Source organism: Lampetra planeri, chromosome 75 (genome assembly GCF_965212315.1).
Source record: "Lampetra planeri chromosome 75, kcLamPlan1.2.h2, whole genome shotgun sequence".
Lineage (NCBI taxonomy): Eukaryota > Metazoa > Chordata > Hyperoartia > Petromyzontiformes > Petromyzontidae > Lampetra > Lampetra planeri.
In genome coordinates this window covers 2,073,022-2,093,603 of record NC_136180.1, presented here as the reverse complement: position 1 = coordinate 2,093,603, position 20,582 = coordinate 2,073,022, and the positions used below count along the sequence as shown (strand labels likewise).

Sequence of the window (20,582 nt, the reverse complement as noted above, 5' to 3'; positions counted from 1 at the left end):
TGGCGCTCCTTCCAGTGTGGGAATAGATACCACGTGTAGGTCGGTTTTGCCGCAATCATAGGGGTCTTCTGAGAACAGGGAGTGGTATTTGTGGAGCAGTTGGCGAAGCTCATTTCGTTGAGTGTCGTTCTCGAGGGCGTCTGCTGCTTCAATTTGTTGTTCGATTTGTTCTTCTATTAGGGAGACTCCTTGTCCTGGGTCTAAGGCCTTTGTGGTTTCGGGCGGCTCGGTTGAAAGTTCCTTTTGCGTTACTATCGGTTGAGTTGCCTTGGCTTCATCCGAGGGTAATACGCTCTTGCCCTCGTGTTCTCCTTCATCAGTTTGCAGTTCGTCGGTTTGGCCTCCAGGGGGCGGTATATACTCCATGAGGGGACGGTCATTTAGTGATACTGACTCTAAGTCGGCTTCCTTTCGGTCTTCTCTCAGTCTGTTAGTCATTAGCTGAGTGATTCGAATTCCTGCTGGGTCTTCGTCTTCGTTCCTGATTGTCGTTGATAGGACGTTGAGCTCTTGTGTTATCACTTGGATTCCCGTGGAGTCTTCCACAACGTCTTCATCTTCTGAGTCCCTTTGTTGCTCCGGCATTGATTGTGCCCAAATTTGTTGGGATTCAAGGTTCATAATGGGTTTCAGGCGATTCATTAGTTCTATCCCAATGATCAACTCTTTTCCGGGGCTCCGTACGACGTATAGGGGATGGTTCATGTTGATTTTGTTGAACGTCAACTTCGTCATAACTTTGCCCAATGGTCGCATGTGGGTCCCTTCACATCCTGAGTAGGTAAGGTTACTTGGCATCATCTGTAGTGTTTCATTCTTCCTCTGGAGGGCAGTCTGGAGTTCGTCAAATAATTCTCTGGATATCATGGATATTTCTGCTCCAGTATCCCAAAGGCCCTGGCTGGTCAGGGTGTCTTGTAGTATTACCTCCACGTGGACTCGTCCGACTGGTCCTACGGGAATCAATTCCCCCAGATGGTACCCTTTTACCTCTGGTACCACTTCGGTGATTGCTTCGGGGCTTCTTGTCTTCCCTACGTTCACTTGGGCTACCTTTGCTCTGGGTGTGTCCTCCTCCTGTGTGGGTATAGTTGGTATTCTTCCCTTCGCTATTTGCATGGGAGTCTTCATACTCCCTAGGAGCTCTTTTTCCATCCTGATGTGGTGAGCATATCGATTCCTGTTAGCTAACGGTGGTCTATGCTCTATGGTTAGTGGAGGCGGCAGTAGGGAACGATATGGTGACTGGTTTGGTGGGCGTCGGCCTCCGCGGGGTAGGTATGGCCCGTCACTCGCTCTTCCTCCTCCATAATTCCAGCCTCCGCCCTCTCCTGCATTCCATGGTGGTGGCGGCTGTGGGTGCCAGGTTCCCCTGGACTCGTCCCTCCCCCCACGTGGAACGTTGTTCAGCGTGTTGTAGACGGGTGTTGATTCTATTGGGTTAGGCGCCCTCTCCTGGGGGAATTCATGTCCACCCCGTGTGGCGCTAATATTATTCCTTGGAGATTCGCTTCCCTCCAGATCGAGGCATTCTTTATCTCTGGTGACGATGTGGGTTTTGGCTATGCTAGTGGTTTTCCGTCCGTTCACCCAGGCCGTGTGGGCCTTGCTTTCAATCTGGCGTAGGGAGGCAGTCTCGGGGTCCAACATCATTCCTACTATTCTCACTATTTCAGGTCTCAATGATTGAAAGAACATCACTTTTAAAACTGTCTTATCTCCCTGGGCATTGTCCCCGTCCCCTGCGTAATATGCTTTCTTAAGGCGTAGGAGATAATCTCGTGGGTCTTCGTCTACACGCTGGGTCATCAACTTTGCCGCGTTCAATCCTTCGGATAGTGTGGAGTATTCCCCAAATCTCTTAACTACTGCTCGGCTCAATTGTTTAAAGTCACTCTTCACCCTATTTGGCAGGGAGGCTACCCATGGTCTGGCGGGTTCATGTAGGCTCCTTGATAATAAACATGCCTTTTCTGCTGATTTACCCAGACCCCGGATCTTAGCCTCCTGTTCTACCGTAGCTATGTAAGTGTGTATGTCCCTGTTCTTGTTATGTGGATCGAAGTAGGGAATTCTCACGAGTGCTTTGTCCATTAGTTTTAGTGTCTTACTGTTAAAAGTGTGTTGTTCGTCATCAGTGGTGTCGGTTCCTGAGGAGTGCTCACTTGAGCTACCCTTGTCTCCACTATCCCTGTTGTCATGTTTCCCGTGTCTGTGTCTCTTGTTTTCCTTATGTGGGTCTTGTGATTCGTGTTTGTGGGTTGGTGTGCGTGATCTCCTTGAGCGGTGTCTATGTGGTGAGTGTTTTTGTCTTTGACCTTCATGCTGCCTACTACATGTGTAGTGCCTGCTAGGTGAGGTGTTGTATTTACGTTTGTCTCGTGCTTCATGGTTATCGGGATTCCTGTCTCTGTCATCTGTGGTGCGGGTGGTTTTGCGTGGGTGATTTTTACGGGTCATGCGTCCCTCTGGTGAGCTTTCTCTGTTACCCCTGTCGTGTTGATAATGTTTACGTGAGGTGCGTCTCTCTGGTGAGCGGTGTCTGTCATCTGCATCGTGTCTGTCATGTTTGCGTGAGGTGTGTCTCTCTGGTGAGCTGTGTCTGTCATCTGCATCATGTCGGTCATGTTCGTGTGAGGTGTGTCTGTCATGTTTGCGTGAGGTGCGTCTCTCTGGTGAGCTGTGTCTGTTATGTTTGCGTGAGGTGCGTCTCTCTGGTGAGCGGTGTCTGTCATCTGCATCGTGTCTGTCATGTTTGCGTGAGGTGTGTCTCTCTGGTGAGCTGTCTCTGTCATCTGCATCATGTCGGTCATGTTTGTGTGAAGTGTGTCTCTCTGGTGAGCTGTGTCTGCCATGTTCGCGTGAGGTGTGTCTCTCTGGTGAGCTGTGTCTGTCATCTGCATCATGTCGGTCATGTTTGTGTGAAGTGTGTCTCTCTGGTGAGCTGCGTCTGTCATGTTTACGTGAGGTGCGTCTCTCTGGTGAGCTGTGTCTGTCATGTTTGCGTGAGGTGTGTCTCTCTGGTGAGCTGTGTCTGTCATCTGCATCATGTCGGTCATGTTTGTGTGAAGTGTGTCTCTCTGGTGAGCTGTGTCTGTCATGTTTACGTGAGGTGCGTCTGTCATGTTTGCGTGAGGTGTGTCTCTCTGGTGAGCTGTGTCTGTTATCCGTGTCGTGTTGGTCGTGTTTGTGCGAGGTGCGTTTCTCTGGTGAGCTGTCTCTGTCACCTGCATCATGTCGGTCATACTTGCGTAGCGTGCGTCTGCCTGGTGTGCTGTTTAGGTCATGTTTCCCGTCTTGCACCAGCTCCGCCCTTCTCCGCCCTATCATTACAGTGTATCCTGATGACTTAGGGTTAATTATTTGTCTCTCTCTAACGTTGGTGTGGTCGGCCTCATGTTTTCCCGTTTGTATTATTATTTCCTCTTCTCTCTCCTCGATTTGCGAGGGTGTTACTTCATCAAAATTGCTTTGCACAGTAGCCATACTCATTGTGGGATCTGGCCCTGGGCTACGTCCACGTGGCTCGGAGTGTGGTAAATTGTTACTCCCGTATGTGTTCTGTGTATCAGCGTCTGGGTGTTTCACTGGTGCATTTAGTGCGGATTCTTTCTCTCTCACGAGGGTGTGCAGATTCTCTACCTGCTCCATTAAGGACAGTTTCTCTTGTCTTTCCCTTTCAAATTTTTCCTCATTCCATAATCTTTCTCTGTCTGTCTGTGCGAGGAGGTACGAGTCTACCCTCGCTATTTCTGCAATTTTTACGTCACGTTTGGCTTTGCCACATTTCATCACGTCCTTAAGTAGTTTCCTTCTATGGGCTTTAACATCTTCTGTATGGCACCCCTCCCATATATCTCTCTGCTCCGTCTGCTGGCTAGCAGTCCGTCCAGTGCGTTTTAACACAAATTCCCGATATTGTTTTTCCATAGATTCCATCTCCTCCTCCGAGGTCCACTCTGTATCAGTGTTATGCGTTGGTGTGTCAACCTCAGAACGTTGTGGATCCTGCGCCATCTCTATTACGTAGTGTGGTTAACAGACTTAAGAGTGTATCTTAATTCTAACATCTCATGTGCGGCGTGAGTTACTCTAGAATTCCCCTTCAGCGCACCTATACACAATTGTATCACAGGATGCGTCAGTTCAACTCGAGCAAATAATTTCAGCCCAGCTGTCTTTGTTATACTCTGCTACTCTGGTATTTCCCTTCAGAGCGCGTTTTTTGTTTTACGCCCGTTTACAATCACAAAGCAACGTTAGTTCACAACTCTTTGATTAACACAACAGTGGTTCGTTCCTGAATTCATGCATAAACTGTCTGCGAGAAATCCCGGACCCGAGCCCCCATTATGTTGTATATGTTGGGTGTGAAAATTTTGATGTGTTGTATGCGTGCGTGGGTGAAATTATTATGTTGTATATGTGGGTTATGAATATTCAGTGAAAATAATAATAATCAATCGAAATTTGGCCAAAGGTGTAATTATCCGGAAATACTTTAATCCATGTAATTACGCACATTTAATTATGCCAATTCGAGAGGTAATTGTAGTAATTATGCGAGTGGGTGTAATTATGATAATGCAAGTCGTTATGATAACCAGACCCCGCCTCGGTGACGAGGGTGGGTTATCGATCGGAATAAGGCAATTAATCGTATGCAGTTATGCAGGTGTGGTGTAAGTATACAAGATTAACTTAGATTAACTCGGCATCGTTGTCTAGGTTCGTCTCATTCTCGCTTATCTTAGGTCCCCGGTTCGCCCCGTTATCGCTTTAACATTTACTGAGTATGTGTTAGTGTGTTTATTAAGGTCACCAAGTTCAGATCTCAACGCAGAAGCAGATCTTATGCATAGACTTCAGGAAAGAATCACACAACCACTTCTGTATTAATCAATTTATTACTAATTCAACCTCAACTATGATATAGTATGCGAACTCTCAATCCCGGAACGTCAACACGGCATCAATACAGTATCATCAATGATTGTCTGATTTCACTTGACAACGGCACATGGATCCCGCGTAACGCGATGGTTGTTAGTGAGAGAGAGTCGTTAAAACGTGCAAATACTATGCTAAGAAAACCTTAACGTTAATGAATGAAAGATGCTTGAAAGATTATACGGCGATAAAACACAATCAAAACAGTTATTATTCTTAAAGGCACCAATCTCAACAGATACATCGCAGGTTATCTGACAACAGAGTGGCTCGGCGGAAGGAGGTGCCAAGAATCAATTCGTATTGATGGATCTGTTGGGAATTTATGCGATTAAGAGTACAGTCCACTAAATATTAAAGATAATACTCTTATAAATGACGGATGGCCATCACTCGGTCTCGAGTTTTTCTTCACAGCCACGGATGGCTTATGGGTTCGAGTGGGTTTGAGTGGTAAGAGTTGTCTTCAATAGTCAGTGTTCGGAGTCGGTTCTTTATGTCAAACAGACGCCAGGTGGTCGTGTGGTGAGGGGACGGTGCGCGTCATACGTATTAGTCGCTCCTCTGTCGCCGTGGGGAATTGGTTGGATGTCTGTTGATACGCTGTCGTAGTTCGGAACCCGGTCGGTAGGTGGCGCCCGCAGCTCGCTCGCAGCGCACCGTCGTCCTCTCGTCTCCAAACCGCGACCCTGGCTGCCAGCAGGGGCCTCTGACGCGGCAGGTTGAGCTGTCAAGCGGGTCTTGCCCGCCTGCAGAGGAGACGGGGAGCTGCTTGAGTCGAGCCCCGAGAGCCGGCTGAACTCGGCTGAGTCCCAGAAGCTGAAGAGTCGAGCCGACCCGTTAGTCACAGCTCGGCTGGTGAGTTCGACCCTCTTGGTCGAACTCGGCTGATGAGTCGAGCCGACCCTTCCGGTCGAGCTCGCTCATGAGTCGACCCGTTGGTCGTCCTCGTGATGAGTTGACTCTCCTGGTCCAACTGGTTTCCAATGCTCAGGGTCCTTTCTTTTATGCCGAAAAATCCCTTTGGGTCCTGCCCACAAGGCGGGGTTTTCTTTTGATTTACTGTGTCAGGATCTGTCCGTGTGTAGGTGTGTTCATGTGTGTGTCCGTACGTCCGTGTGCTTGTGTGCATCACCCACGGCATTTTCCGTTGTCATACTCCCTCCATAAAATCCATGAGCAAACAATCAGATGTTACAAATTGCCTCGAAGTCGTCTCTCTGTCTGGCCTCCTTCATGAACCAAAACACAGACGTTACAAATCGTCTCATAGGCACCTCTGTTCGTGTTGCACGACCTGGAGGGAGGGGCACACTCCCTCCGATCCTCACAGCACACAAAGACATGGTTAAAAAGTTTTAAATTAACATTTGTCCCTTACCATTTCCCAGTTATGATTCTGTATGTAACCTCAGGTGTGTCGTTTCCCATCGTGGTGCTTGACTCAAGTGGAGGTGCCTCCCCGAGCACATACACACTCCCATCCCGTGCTGCGGGGATACAAAGACGGCCGGGATCTCCCTTTCTCTCCGACCCTGGGTTTAACATCGCTCTTTATTATGTACTTTATTTCGACCTGGTGGTGATTTATCCCGCTATCCTGGCTTTTCATAAGTTTTACTTTTGTCTTTCATGCATAGGCTTATTATTATTAATTTATTTCCGATATCTTAGGTTAAGGGGTAAGTTTCTTGATCCTAGGAATTCGTATTCCTTGGTGTCTGCATGGTTATATAAGCGGAATATAGTTGACGGTGAATAGCGTTAACATTGATGTTATGTACGATATTATGTATTGTGATGTCTTTAACTTAACTTGTTGGTCAGGCTTCACTGACATGAAGTTGCATTTCATAGCCTCGCAGGTTTTTGCCTCACTCTGTCTCTGCTCGCCGTTGTTGTTGCTGTCCAGCTGACGCCGTTAACTCAAGGCCTCATTAATTTCCGTCACTCCTTGTAGGTGAGGGCGGTTGTACCTTGGAGTCAGTTCTGGTTTTTGTCTGCTTGCTTTTTCTGATGTCCCCTGACCCCGGGAGTTGTCATTCCTACTTTATGGCCTGTCGAAGCCCGACTCGCTGTTGCTGGCTGTGTGTTGTTCCCGGCTTTTCGCTTACGTTTGCAGTTCGCCGTGCTCTTAATTTCCTTCCCTCTTCAACCTTATATCGACTATTCGCTCCTGTCTGGGTGCGATTCAATTTTGACTTAGGAAGGTTCTGATTGTCATATGCTTTGGGTCGAGTTGTATTTTAAAGTATGGAAATAACATTTCATATTGACTTAATGATGGTGATGGTTCAGTAGGCGTAACTTGTGGCCTGGTTTAATTGGAGTGGGTGTGAATATCAATAACTTTAGCCTACCCTGTTGTTAAATTCTGATTTTAACGTTGCTTTAATAGCAATACAGAATAATTGAGCTTTTCGACTTAACTAGGCGAACACGAACTTTTGGTGACCTCCGCAGCCTTGTTATTCAGCTGAGTCTGCATCCTTGATATACAACGCTCTTATTCGTCTCACTGTGGTCATCCAACCTTCTGCTCTGGGAGTGTTATTCTTAATTTCAGGTCAAAGGCCCCCTCACGGTTCAGCCGGGCAGGGTTGTTAATCAGCTCCCTCCCCTGTGCACACAGCGTTGCTGACCCACTTCATTTGACCACTCACCCTGGATTTAATAATTTAATTCCTTAAAACCATGCAGGATGGTTGGCTTTTTGCCTTAATTATGTCTGGCTGACTCTCCCACTGTCTCTGCCGCCTGCACGGGTGACATATGCCCGTTCATCAGGCCCCCTCCTTCCTTGAAGCAAGGTTGCAAATTCTGTCATCCTAGCCCTCCTCCAGTCCATTACTTAACAACACCTGGTTTTTGCAGCCTGCTGCTTTTTGGGGTGTTTTCATTCATTATATATCAAGTAAAAAGATAATATATAAAAATATCAAGTTTGGAAGAAGGCTTAGGATACAACACACCTCACTCGTTTCCATTTCATCCAAGGGACGAGTCTCTCCACCAGGGTGCTGCATCTCTCCCGAGTCTCCCTTCCTTCTACCACCACCACCACTATCATCAATACCATCACCACCGCCACGGCTGAAATGACTTCTCATTTTCCTCCAACAACACCAATTCCTGCTGTGGTAGCGGTGGTGGCACCGGTAGAGAAGCACCATCAGCACCAGAAGGAAGATCAGAGACCATGCCGTTATGGCGAGGGACGCTTTGACGCGCGAAGGCGAAACCGTCGATGGCACCGTTGATGGCACCGGCGATGTCACTGCACACGTCGTAGCAGCGGTATCTGTTGCAGAGAAAGGGACACCGTGATTGGTGGTGGCGAGGAGATGTTAAATATACCGACTGGTATAAAGGGGGTCGTGGGTTCGATCTCGACTGACGCCTGCTGTATATTTGGAGTTTGTGTGTCTTTCTCCCTGTGTGTCCTTCAGATTTTTCCTTCCACATTTAGAATCAACATAAACGCGTTTAGAGTATTTGGCAGCTTAAAATTTCCACGTGATGAGCCATTTCGTTGAGCTATCATTTGTGGCCAAATCGCTTCTGAAACAAGAGGTCGAAATCGACCTCTGGTGACATCCACGACCAGACTCCCCCATCAAAACCTGTATGTCACTGCCTCTCGTAGCTGGGTTAGTGTAAAGCCAGTGGTGTTCTTGATGTCGTCCATCCATCTCTTCTGAGGTCGACCTCAGACCCTGCTACCTTCTCCATTCCCAAGCAAGACTGATTCCTCTAGTCCAAAGGTCCTCATAACGTGTCCAAAGTAAATCAATTTATGCTTCATGAAAAAGGCCTCGAGTGGAAGAGCGGGACCGATCTCTCTCAGGATGGACATGTGTGATATTTTGGCAGTCTTTAGTTTATGTAGCATTCTTCTCCAGCACCACATCTCAAATGCGCTGATCCTCTTTCGCTCGCGTAATCTCTGGGTCCACGACTCACATCCATATATGGCAACAGGAAATATCAGAGCTTTGAAAATCCTCCTCTTCTTGTTGCTTATGGTAATGCCCTTGTCTCTCCATATCTTATTGAGCTGTGACATGGCTATTCTACTGAGAACTGACTGCCTACTGATCTCGTGGCTATTCTCAGTCTTTAGCAGTCAAGGAGCACAGGAATACAAAGTTCTTTGCAACTTGTATTGATGCATTTTCCAGACTAAATGAGTTTACTTGTTCTATTGCCATAATCTTTGTCTTTTGGAGATTGAGGCACAGCTCAGCCTCCTCACTAGCTTCTTTAATATTTACCAAGGGTAATAATTTTAGCTTTGCTATATGATGGTAGGGTGGTATCATCAACATCTCTTAAGTTGTTCATTATTCTGTCTCTAATCGTCACACCTGCTTCAATGGAATCCAGGCCTGTCTCTCACATAATACGCTCATTGTAAAAATTGAATAGGTAAGGAGACAGTATACAGCCCTGTCTTACTCCTTTCCCAATGTCAAATTCTTGTGTCTCCCCATACTCTAATCTAACTGTTGCTCTTTGGTTGGCATATATATTACGTAACACAGTGGGCCTTTGTATTATTTAGTTGAGATTAAAATTTCTCCAACTGACGTTGAAGGGAGTAATGCATAAGCCCTTTCTGCCTGTCTGTAACACGACGACCCTTGTAAATATTATCCTACATGAACGAAGCTTCAGCAAAATTATATGTTGCTATTAGGGGCTTACCGAATTGTGAAAAAAAATGTATAAAAGTGGTGTATTAACGTTTCAGATACACGCCAGAGCAAAAAAGTGTTAATTGCAAAATTGCAAGTAGTGTTTTGTCCTGGAAGATACCAGTACAGGATCCGTACTGCTGATTAAACACTTTCAAGGACAAATGTGCATCGGTAAGCTTTAAACAATCTACCCATTTGCGTGTGCACGATGTTACTTTGATTCAACGCGTCGTAGACTTTCGCGACCAATATAATATTTTTATTCTTGGTTCTTTTTGGTAAAGTCACCTAGAAGGGAAATAATAAAATAATAAAAATAAACATAATAAAATGAAAATTCTCACAATGGTGGGAATTTTTATTTTAAAAGCTTTAAATCGAAATTCAATATTATATTATTAAGCTGTTGTGGGCTAGATCGCGCAAACTTTCATAAACAAAGGTGGGAGGGAGGAGAGGGAGGGCGTTTCGGAGAGGCCCCACAAAGGAGCAGCAGCAGCATCTGAAAGCGCCGTGCGATGTGGTTTGACCTCCTCCCGCACCTCCGATTAGCACGGTTGGAAATGTACGGTGCGAAAGAAGTTCCACATACGTGCATGCATACGACTGCCTTCGTTCGATGGCGATGTCATCATCCCCGCCTCTCTACAAGGGCAAATGGGGAGCAGATGCAAGGCAAAGAACCACCGTGTGCATAACCCATTTGACCCCTCCTGCACCCCCGCCCCCGCCAGCAAGCTATTCACCTCACTGATCCAGATGGCCACTTCCCATCCGTAAGTGTGGCAGGAACGCATTGCGGTAGGCTCCAGCTACAGATGCCCGAAGTGGGTAAAAGGGAATCGCTCGCTTTGTTACCCATCTGAGAGTCACTGCTCCCGTGTCACTGCAGCTTTCTCATCTTGCCCACCTCTGGCGGCCGTCCCAGATCTGAGTCTTGCTTTGCCCTCGGGTCCTCGTGAAGTTTTTCGTGGAGATTTTTCGTCGTGTTTTGCGTTTTGCTTTATTCCTTCCTAATAATTGCGAGGAGTTTCAGAGCGTGAGTCTTTGTGTAGTGTAGTAACTCGGCGGGAGACGACTTCACGGGTAACACACTCTTTATTTTATCAAACTCGTTTACAGGTGACTAACACCTACTTTGTATCTCGGGTGACAAACACCCACTTAGCTACTTGGCGACTAACGCCCACTGAGCTACTCGGATGACCAACATCCACTTAGTACTCGGGTGACAAACACCCACTTAGCTACTTGGCGACTAACGCCCACTGAGCTACTCGGATGACCAACATCCACTTAGCTACTCGGCGACTAACGCCACTGAGCTACTCGGATGACCAACATCCACTTAGTACTCGGGTGACAACCACCCACTTAGCTACTTGGCGACTAACGCCCACTGAGCTACTCGGATGACCAACATCCACTTAGCTACTCGGCGACTAACGCCACTGAGCTACTCGGATGACCAACATCCACTTAGCTACTCGGCGACTAACGCCACTGAGCTACTCGGATGACCAACATCCACTTAGCTACTCGGCGACTAAGTCTTCAGCTCCGTCTTCAGGTCTTCAACTGGGTAACTCCCCCCGAGTGCTCTCGCGCGTCCCCCTTTATACCCCACCTGCGGACGTCGCTGCGAGCACCCACTTATTCGACCAATCGCCGGGCGCTGGCTACGATCCTCTTTTCCCACATCTCATCGTGCCTCACCACTCACTCCGCGCCGCCCCGTCATCTGTCACTCCCGGCGCGCGCGTCCACACCACGCCCACAACGCGTGCCCAACCCCGCACCCCGCGCCGCCCCGTGATCCATCACTGTCACAGTCGGCGCACGTCAATACCACCACTACATCTGCACTGTTGTTTTACAGATTCGAGAAGAAACTGTATCCTAGTTTGTTAGTTGCTAATTTTTAAAGAGTTGCGAATCAGTTGATGTTGAAGATTTGTTTATATATATATATTTATATAATAGCATGGGCACTGTTGAGGACATATTGTTGCGATAACTTAGCGGCGGTCTGTATCAAACTCCAGGCTACAGTATGCTCTGAGATTTGGCAGAGTGTTTCATCAAGAGTTAATAAGTCCGCAGTCAATGGTATTTCTGTATTTGGCCATGATTTGATCTCCAGGCACGTGAATATTGTGGCGCTGGAACCACGTGCCACCTATTCTGAGCCCATATCATGCAGAGAAATTAACGAACCTTCCTGAGTTGTCGGGGATATGAAAACTAAACTTTTTTGTTAATTAGGTCAGGCCCCACGTAGCTATGTAGCTATTTTTTCAGAAGTGACTTGGCCATAAAGATAGCTCAACAAAGGGGCTCATCGCGTGCAAACGTATATAAGCAGCTAGATTATTTAAACTCGTTATGTTGATTTATATGTGGAGGATTAGGAGAAAAATGTAGGCAACTACGGAGAGTGAGAGAGAAGCAAATTCCAAATATACAGCAGCAGGTGTCAGAGTCAGGATTGAACCTCCGACCTCCTGTATACCAGGCGACGAAGATAACATCTCACCACCGTGAAAAACATAGCATATAAGTTGAAAGTGCTACTCGTTTAGCCAACCCTTTCAAGGATGATGGCCGAGTTCATCCTCCCAACCAAGAATTTCAACTTGGGACCTTCTGATTGTGAGCTGCTCACTCTGGGTACCAAGCCGCCCGAGCGAATTTGAGATTTTGCAGTGCAATTGAGTTGGGAGAGAAAAATGCAATGGTTATGATAAAGAGTAATAGTGTGATGCGTTGTTGTGATTCAAAGGTTCGCGATTTTCATTCAGGAATAAATGTTATTTACATTTGGGGAATATAGCGGACTCTAGTATCTCCAGGGAAAAGTGAGCTGAATACATAGATCACACACATGCAGATAAACAATCGATTCTTGCACACACAAATAATCTTAATGTTTCGTAATGTTAAGATATATTAATCGATGCATCATAAAAATAGTTGGACACTTAAACCACAGCGTGTGTAGTTTTATTACAGTGAGTTTCATTATAGCTCAAGCTTTGAGGCATTACCTTTAGAGGTTACCGTCAAGTTGTAAACCATGCCATGATGATGATCAGTTCTTCTTATTTCCAGAAAACAGCGGTACATTCCACTCGCGTTCGCTGGGACTGAAATCAGAGTGATGGAGCCATTTCCACTGCTCAGGTTCCCAGAGAAAACCACGTAGCAGAAAAGTGGGTTGCAAGGTGTGACAGATTCATTTCTACGAAATAATATCTGTGGAACAATATTTATTACACGTTTAGCAATGTTATTAATTGATGCACGTTAGTGTTTGTTTATTCGTACCAGTAGGCTGGCATCACACTCTCCCAAAAACTATGCGGAAGAGCTCTATTGGCCATCTGCTGTTAAATTCAGATTGAGCCATTCACAACGTCTGTTGGGAAGTAACGTTGAATTGTGTAAAAAACGTATTTCATCCCTAGATTTTATTAAGAATTGGGGTTAAAATCGACAACTTAATATTTTTAGATTTTTACAAGTAAAACATTGAAGCAACTAAATCAGTTGCCACACTTATTATTTTTAACACTTCTAAAACATCGGTAGAATTTGAACGTATATTATTTTACATTGTGCACCTCGCAGCAATAAAAATCCCCTTGCGTTAACAGAAGGATTTTGACTGACACCCAAAACCGGGGACCTGGTAGCCAATTGCAGAACTCTAAGCACTGGGGGATGTTTGATCTCAATTCACCTTGTCCACCAAAAACCCCTAGCAGCCCGCATTTTGCACAAGCTGGAGACAATGAAGAAGCTATTCGGGCAGTCCAGCAAACAGCGATTTGCAATCGTGATTCCTAGATGTTAGAGTAGCACGTGACACACAATCTCGACATCGCTCTGATTTCAAAGGGGCATATTGGGCTACATTTCTGAAATGGTAGAAAGCTGAGCTAACTACAAATGAGAATCACTCCTCTAAACTAGCATTGATATTAATGGCGATGCCAAAGCTTCGCGCAAATTATGAATGTAACCAACAACATTAAGAGAATTAAAACATTTATTTAGACAAAATAAATCCGATGCGCCATGGAGATCTTTTTCACACATGTCCATTCGTTATAACAACAAATACAGCTGCGGCTGATTTGACAACTCATTCATTTTTTTTGTGTTTTAGTTTTTGTCTTTCCTCCGCACTTACAATTAGCGTGGTTGGCATTGTACGGTGCCAACGAAGTTCAACACATATACATACATACTACACTATACTATACACTACAATACAGATAACTGCCCCCATCACCCCCCTCCCCCACCATCCCTGGGCCGGGGAGCGCTGGCAAGCAGGGGGCAGTTGATCTTTAGTGCTGCTAGAAGTAACTCTGTCTCGCTATCATTGATCCCAACGGAAGTTGGAGGTCAACCCATCTTGATGTCCGTACCACCAGCTGCTGCCAAAGAGCCACAGAGTTCGTGTTAAGATTGCTAACGGACCCCCATTTCTGAATGGGGTCTCTGGACAGCTTAGACAAGTGGTTCTTCACCTGGGGTGCATGCACCCCATGGGGGTGCAAGATGCCATTTCTAGGGGTGTGAGACATGGCCAGACAAATTAGGCACGGGCACGTAATTACAACTACTTTGTTTCATCAAACCTATGTATTGATGAACATGAAACATGTTTAACGATTGAGAAGCAGAGGTGCAGTAAAGGTTAAGAAGCACGGGCTTAGACTAACGAGAGAGATCTCGTAATGTATTTCTTAACATTATTTTAAATACGGCACATTCTGCACGAGTGATATTCACGCTGTGTGTAGCAATACAGACGGATATTGCATTGGGCTGATAATCCCTAAAGTTGGTAACACCACGTGTAATGAGGGATATTTCAATACTCACCGTTGAGTCAGACTGTCCATATCTCCATCGCAAGCTTTTTATTGTGGACGATGTTGAACAGTTAAGGAGCACATCTTCGCCTTCAACAGCCGCCATGTGCTGAATGGGGCTATGTGCTACATCAAGAAAAATGTGCAAAACGAATGCATTGAACTTTAATGGCTGGATATAAGCAGCCTGGACGCATCAACAAACCATGCCATTTCCACACATACACAGATACCTTTTCAAAATCCCATATCTGAGAAATGAATACAGTATAACCGTCCGTATGTGCAAGCTTATGGAAATTGCTAGTTTCGCATATTCGCGAGTTACTAAATGCATATGAATTACATATTCGCGAACCTGCCCAACTTCAGTGTTCGAAAGTTCTATGAAAGTTCCGACAGACCGCAGAGTTTTACTACATTTTAAACGGTCCGCTGTGTCCTGAACTCGCTATTGTGCATTTTTTTACTTTATACGTACTTACACTTGACTCGGTTATACATTTTATAAATCATTGTCAAATCATAATAATCATCGTCAAAGGTAATACAAAAAACATGTTCTGTGCAGTTTATTATTTATTTTAGCCATTGTTATTAAACTTATTTCCAATTTCTCACCCAATGTTCACTCATAACAGGAACATTCCCCCCATTTTCCCCCAAAAGGAAACCAAGGTTTCTGGATTCGGAAAATTATGAATTGCGAGAAATTTTCAAGAACGTAACGCTCGCGGATCGAGAGAGGGTTTACTGTTGAACATTACTCTGGGTGGCAGAGTGGGTGAGGAAGTGCTGCCCCCTATTGTGAGGGTGAGATGTTCTTTCAAGGGGGATTTTAGCGGTAGCTGTGAGGTTACTTATCTCGTGATATTACGCTGATAACACAATTGGGGAAAACGATTGAAGACATAAAAGTGTCACGCGCGGTAGAGGAGGCCGTCACTGCCAATGCCGTTGATGCCACTGTCAGTCCCAGTGTTCGCCGAGTACTCATTACACAGTGCGCTTGCCACAAATGAACCACAATACCTTGCTGATCTCGTCAAAAAGCATAAACCATCACGCAAACTCCGATCATCCTCGCAGTGGCAGCTTTTGGCTCTCCATCGAACAAAGATGTACACCACATCATGCACTTTCAGATGTGCTTCTGGGGCCGTCTGGAATGTGCTTCTGGGGCCGTCTGGAATGCTCTTCCTTCCGATATTGGGAAGTCACTGGAGGTGTGCACTTTTACATGATATAGATTGACAACTAAATTCTTTAGAACACATTTTTGCATTTCATTTGTTGTTCTTCCCCCTCACCTCCGATTAGCACAGTTAACTACGTACGGTGCAAAAGAGGCTCAACATACATACACACGTACATACAACCTCTGCACCACCACTCTTAACGTGGCTTATTTTAATCACAAACGTATTGATATAAATACAGCTCTATCATTAATCTACAGTAGAAACGAATGATGCTATGACTGAACGGAACTTATTAGGTGTGTGTAGCCTTTCGATTTAAAGCTTTCGTGACTGCAGGGATTCATCTTCTTGGTTCTTTCGGTAAAGTCACGTAGAAGGGAAGTAATAAAATAATAAAAATAAAACATAATAAAATGAAATAATTCTCACGACGTTTCGGCCACAACGCAAGCAGCCGTCCTCAGGTGAAGAATGAAACACCACCAAGCTTGGAGCGTATATTTAAGCTGGGTTAGAGGGGGGGAGGTGGGAAGAAGAGCGCCTAGACAAAAAAATGTGCATATCAAGAGAAATTTAGCATATGGAAAATGCGTAGGAGGTGGGCGGGGGGGGTTTCAAATTAATATTATGCCCGTGCATTATGCAGGATTAGCAGCATCAAAGGGAGGGGGAAGGGGAGTAGCATTAACAAAGGAAAGGAATGTTAATAGTATGTAGCTGCAGTTACTAAACAACCACGTAAAAAACTAAAGTATAAACTGCATAAACAACTAAAGTCTAAACTACATAGCATCATCAGTATACTTACTATACTCTACAATAAGCTGAGTTACTAACAGTAAGTAATACATTACAATTCTACGTCATAAAAATTATATAATATGCTTCCATCTAAACTTTATTCTCTTACATAACACGAGTCTACACTGTACTATATACTGCCATAGACAAACCCAACATTAAATTATATACTGTATAGCTATAAACCACGCTATACCTTATACATTTTAATATAACACTATGTATTATTCTACCCACCTTAATGTGTATCACACTACTATATATTTACTATACAATTACGAAACTATATATTACTTTGTACATTGTATTAAGCATATAAATGTTATACTATTTGTTATTATACACTGTACCATTGTTCATAATCAACGATTTTTGGGTTTAGATCGCGTTATTTATAAATGTGTCGTAACCCTCCACCACCCGACACGGCCAATCAGTAAAAAAAAAGTGTCACGTTGACAAAAGACAAATAGTTCACTGCTTTAGCCCACCGGTGTGTTGAAGCGTGGAACCACAACATTTACAATTTGAGTACGACGTTTCGCTGGTAATTGCATCCAGCATCATCGGGCAATTCGCCAGAATGGTGAGGCTCTGCTGTGTCTCCCGTTGTTATATAGAGCAGCAGCAGGGTGACGTCATCATTAACTCATTAACTCATCAGGTGCAAAGATTTGAGGGGGGGGTTATTGTAATTATATACTTGATTAGTAATAAGGCTATTGTTACGATGCGAGTTGTAGATTAGTAATCATTTGGAATGTGTTGTATTGTGATTGTGCTACATTAATAATCAGTTAGTGCTTGTTTCCCTTATAAGGAATTGTAATGCATCTTATTTAACAATACGCTTCCAGGCCGCACTAAGCCTGTAGCTGTCTGAGCGATTAAAGTTATTTCTGTTTCTCTCAATCTCAATGGATTCTCTAATTAGTCTTTGCCAGTAGTAACTAGTTTTACACAACACTTCAACGTTGTCAAAATCAATTGAGTGTCCCTGTTGGCAAGCATGTTCTGCCACTGCCGACAGTTGTGTTTGCGATAGTTTAATATTTCTCTGGTGTTCTTTTAGTCTTACACTAACGTTACGCCCTGTCTGTCCAATATAGCATCTGCCACATACACAATTAATCCGATATACACCTTCTGTTGATAATTTAGGTAATTCGTCTTTAGTGCACGTTACTAGTTGTTGAATTTTGTGTACTGTACCAAATCTTACTGTAATGTTTTGCTTTTGCAAAACACGGGCTAATTTGTCAGTTACTCCTGAGATAAATGGTATTTTTATTGTTTTAATAATCTGATCGCTTTCAGCAGTGTTGCTTTGCGATCGTGATTTGGCATTTAGTGCTCTGTTAATTTGAGCATTATTGTAGCCATTCTGTCTTAGTGCTTCTTTAACATGTTTAATCTCTCTCACTAGACTTTCATCATCTGACACTGTTTTAGCCCGATGTATGAGCGTCTTGATTAGAGAGGATTTCTGAGCTGGGTGATGATGCAATTTCGCATTCAGATAGGCATCAGTGTGCGTTTGCTTTCTGTAAACGCTGTGTGTCATTTTACCATTTAGGCCATGCCCAAGTAAAATATCCAGGAACGGGAGTGTGTTATTCACCTCCATTTCCATGGTGAACTGAATGGCCGGGTTTTGTGCATTGAGATGATTTAGAAAATCGTTAAGTGTATCTTTACCATGTGGCCAGACAACCAAAGTGTCATCCACATATCTAAACCAAAAGGATGGTTTTAATGTGCTCGAGGCAAGTGCTCTGGTTTCAAAGTTTTCCATGTACAAATTTGCTATAGCAGGAGATAAAGGAGAGCCCATTGCTGCTCCCTCCCTTTGTTTAAAGAATTCACCTCTCCATAAGAAGTAAGTGTTATTTAAACAATGGTCAGCGAGTTTCGGAATATCTTTTGGTAAATCTGTATTCTTTACCAGTGTATCAAGTAATTTAAGCGACTCGCTCACTGGAACCTTAGTGAATAGCGAAATCACATCAAAACTCACCAAAATATCATTAGGGTTAAGTTTAATATCTTTGATCATATTCACAAGATGTTCTGAATTTCTTATGAATGATGATGTCCTACCGATGTAGGGCTGTATTTGTTTAGTTACATATTTTGCTAATTTAGAGCCTCACCATTCTGGCAAATTGCCCGATGATGCTGGATGCAATTACCAGCGAAACGTCGTACTCAAATTGTAAATGTTGTGGTTCCACGCTTCAACACACCGGTGGGCTAAAGCAGTGAACTATTTGTCTTTTGTCAACGTGACACTTTTTTTTACTGATTGGCCGTGTCGGGTGGTGGAGGGTTACGACACATTTATAAATAACGCGATCTAAACCCAAAAATCGTTGATTATGAACAATATTGGTCGCGAAAGCCTACGTGTTAAAATGAACCATCCACTATATATCGTACAATACCCAGGAAAAGAGCTGATTATCGGGATCGAACTACTGAATCGGCTAAAACCCATTGTGAACCTTGGGTCCCGACAAATCTGGGCACAATCAATAGCGGAATGGCATAGAGATCCAGAGGACGAAGAACAAAGCCCCACGAAAACCCAAGTGCTAGCACAAGAACTCAACGACCTACCACCGACAATCAAAGACAAAAACAGAATTCCGGCTGAAATACGTACCACTCAACTGATAACCAACGAACGGGGAAAGAACCTTGAGGAAGCCAACCTACGGCCGGTTTTTCCAAAGGACCATCACTCCAGAGAGTATCGACAGCCCACTAGTGGCCATACGGGTGAACAGGAAACAAAGGGAGAGCCCAAGGGCAAGAGCTCATTCCCTTCGAGTGAAGCAACGGTGATCCAACCACCACTAACGCAAGGAAAACACCAAACTGAGCCGCCCGAAACCATGAAGGCCCTGGATCCAAACCAAGAGAAAAGAGTCCTCACAATAGAAGAACAAATAGAACAACAAATTGAAGCAGCAGACGCCCTAGAGAACGACACTCAACGAGACGAGCTACGACAACTGCTCCAAAGATACAACTCCCTGTTCTCCGAAGACTCCTATGATTGTGGCAAAACCGACCTACATGTGGTATCCATTCCCACACTGGAGGGAGCAACAGCGGTATACGTGAAACAATACAAGATTCCACTGGCCGCCTATGAATCGATCCAAGAAACCCTGGAGAACCTACTCAAAAGGAACATAATCCGGGAATGCAACTCGACCTACAACTCGCCCATTTGGCCAGTACTAAAACCCACGGGAAAATGGAGACTCACCATCGACTACCGGCAACTCAATAAAACAGTTCCCCTATCTCGATGGCCAATGGCAGAAATCGACCACGGTCTCAACCAAATAAAAGGCGCAAAGGTACTCACCACAATGGACCTAGCAAATGGCTTCTGGACCATGCCAGTAAAAGAAACCGATCAATACAAGTTGGCCTTCACCTTCGACGGAATACAGTATACTTGGAATCGCTGCCCGTTTGGATACTCGAACTCACCTGCAGACTTCAACATATTCCTACACAAGCCGATGGGCGACGCAAAAGAGCGAGGCACCATCGTCTACGTTGACGACATACTAGTCAAGGACTCCTCATGGCAAGAACATCTCAAGAGCCTCCAACATACCCTTGAACAATTAAAAGAAGCAGGAGCAAAGATCTCGATACAAAAAGGGCAGTGGGCACGGAAAAGGGTGGACTATCTTGGATTTCAGATTGGCACTGAGGGATTGCTACCCCAAACCAACAGAATTGAAGCCCTCCTCGCACTCAAGTCGCCCAACACAGTCACGACCCTCCGGAGTTTCTTGGGAATCTGCAACTACCTCCGACAGTTCGTGGACGACTATGCAGGGATCACTCGACCCTTAGTCAAACTACTACAAAAGGACGAGCCATGGGAGTGGGGACCAGAACAGGAAGCTGCAGAAAAAGAATTGAAACAACAGATCACAAGAGCATCCTGCCTAGCCTATCCCGAGAAAGGAAAGGAATACTACCTCGAGACTGCCTACTCAGACCACAGTATCAGC

General features: G+C 44.9%; 1 long non-coding RNA gene across 1 annotated transcript in view; it reads right to left on the bottom strand.

Moving 5' to 3' along the window:
• LOC144737885 (uncharacterized) overlaps nucleotides 1-14,707 on the bottom strand; it is a 36,902-nt gene extending 22,195 nt beyond the window's left edge. Inside the window, exons 1-3 of the long non-coding RNA XR_013589097.1 lie at nucleotides 14,547-14,707; nucleotides 12,698-12,905; nucleotides 7,923-8,251 (exon numbers count right to left, since the gene is read on the bottom strand). This is a non-coding gene — a long non-coding RNA (uncharacterized LOC144737885). The remainder of the gene's footprint in view (nucleotides 1-7,922; nucleotides 8,252-12,697; nucleotides 12,906-14,546) is intronic.
• Between the last annotated feature and the right edge of the window lie 5,875 nt (nucleotides 14,708-20,582).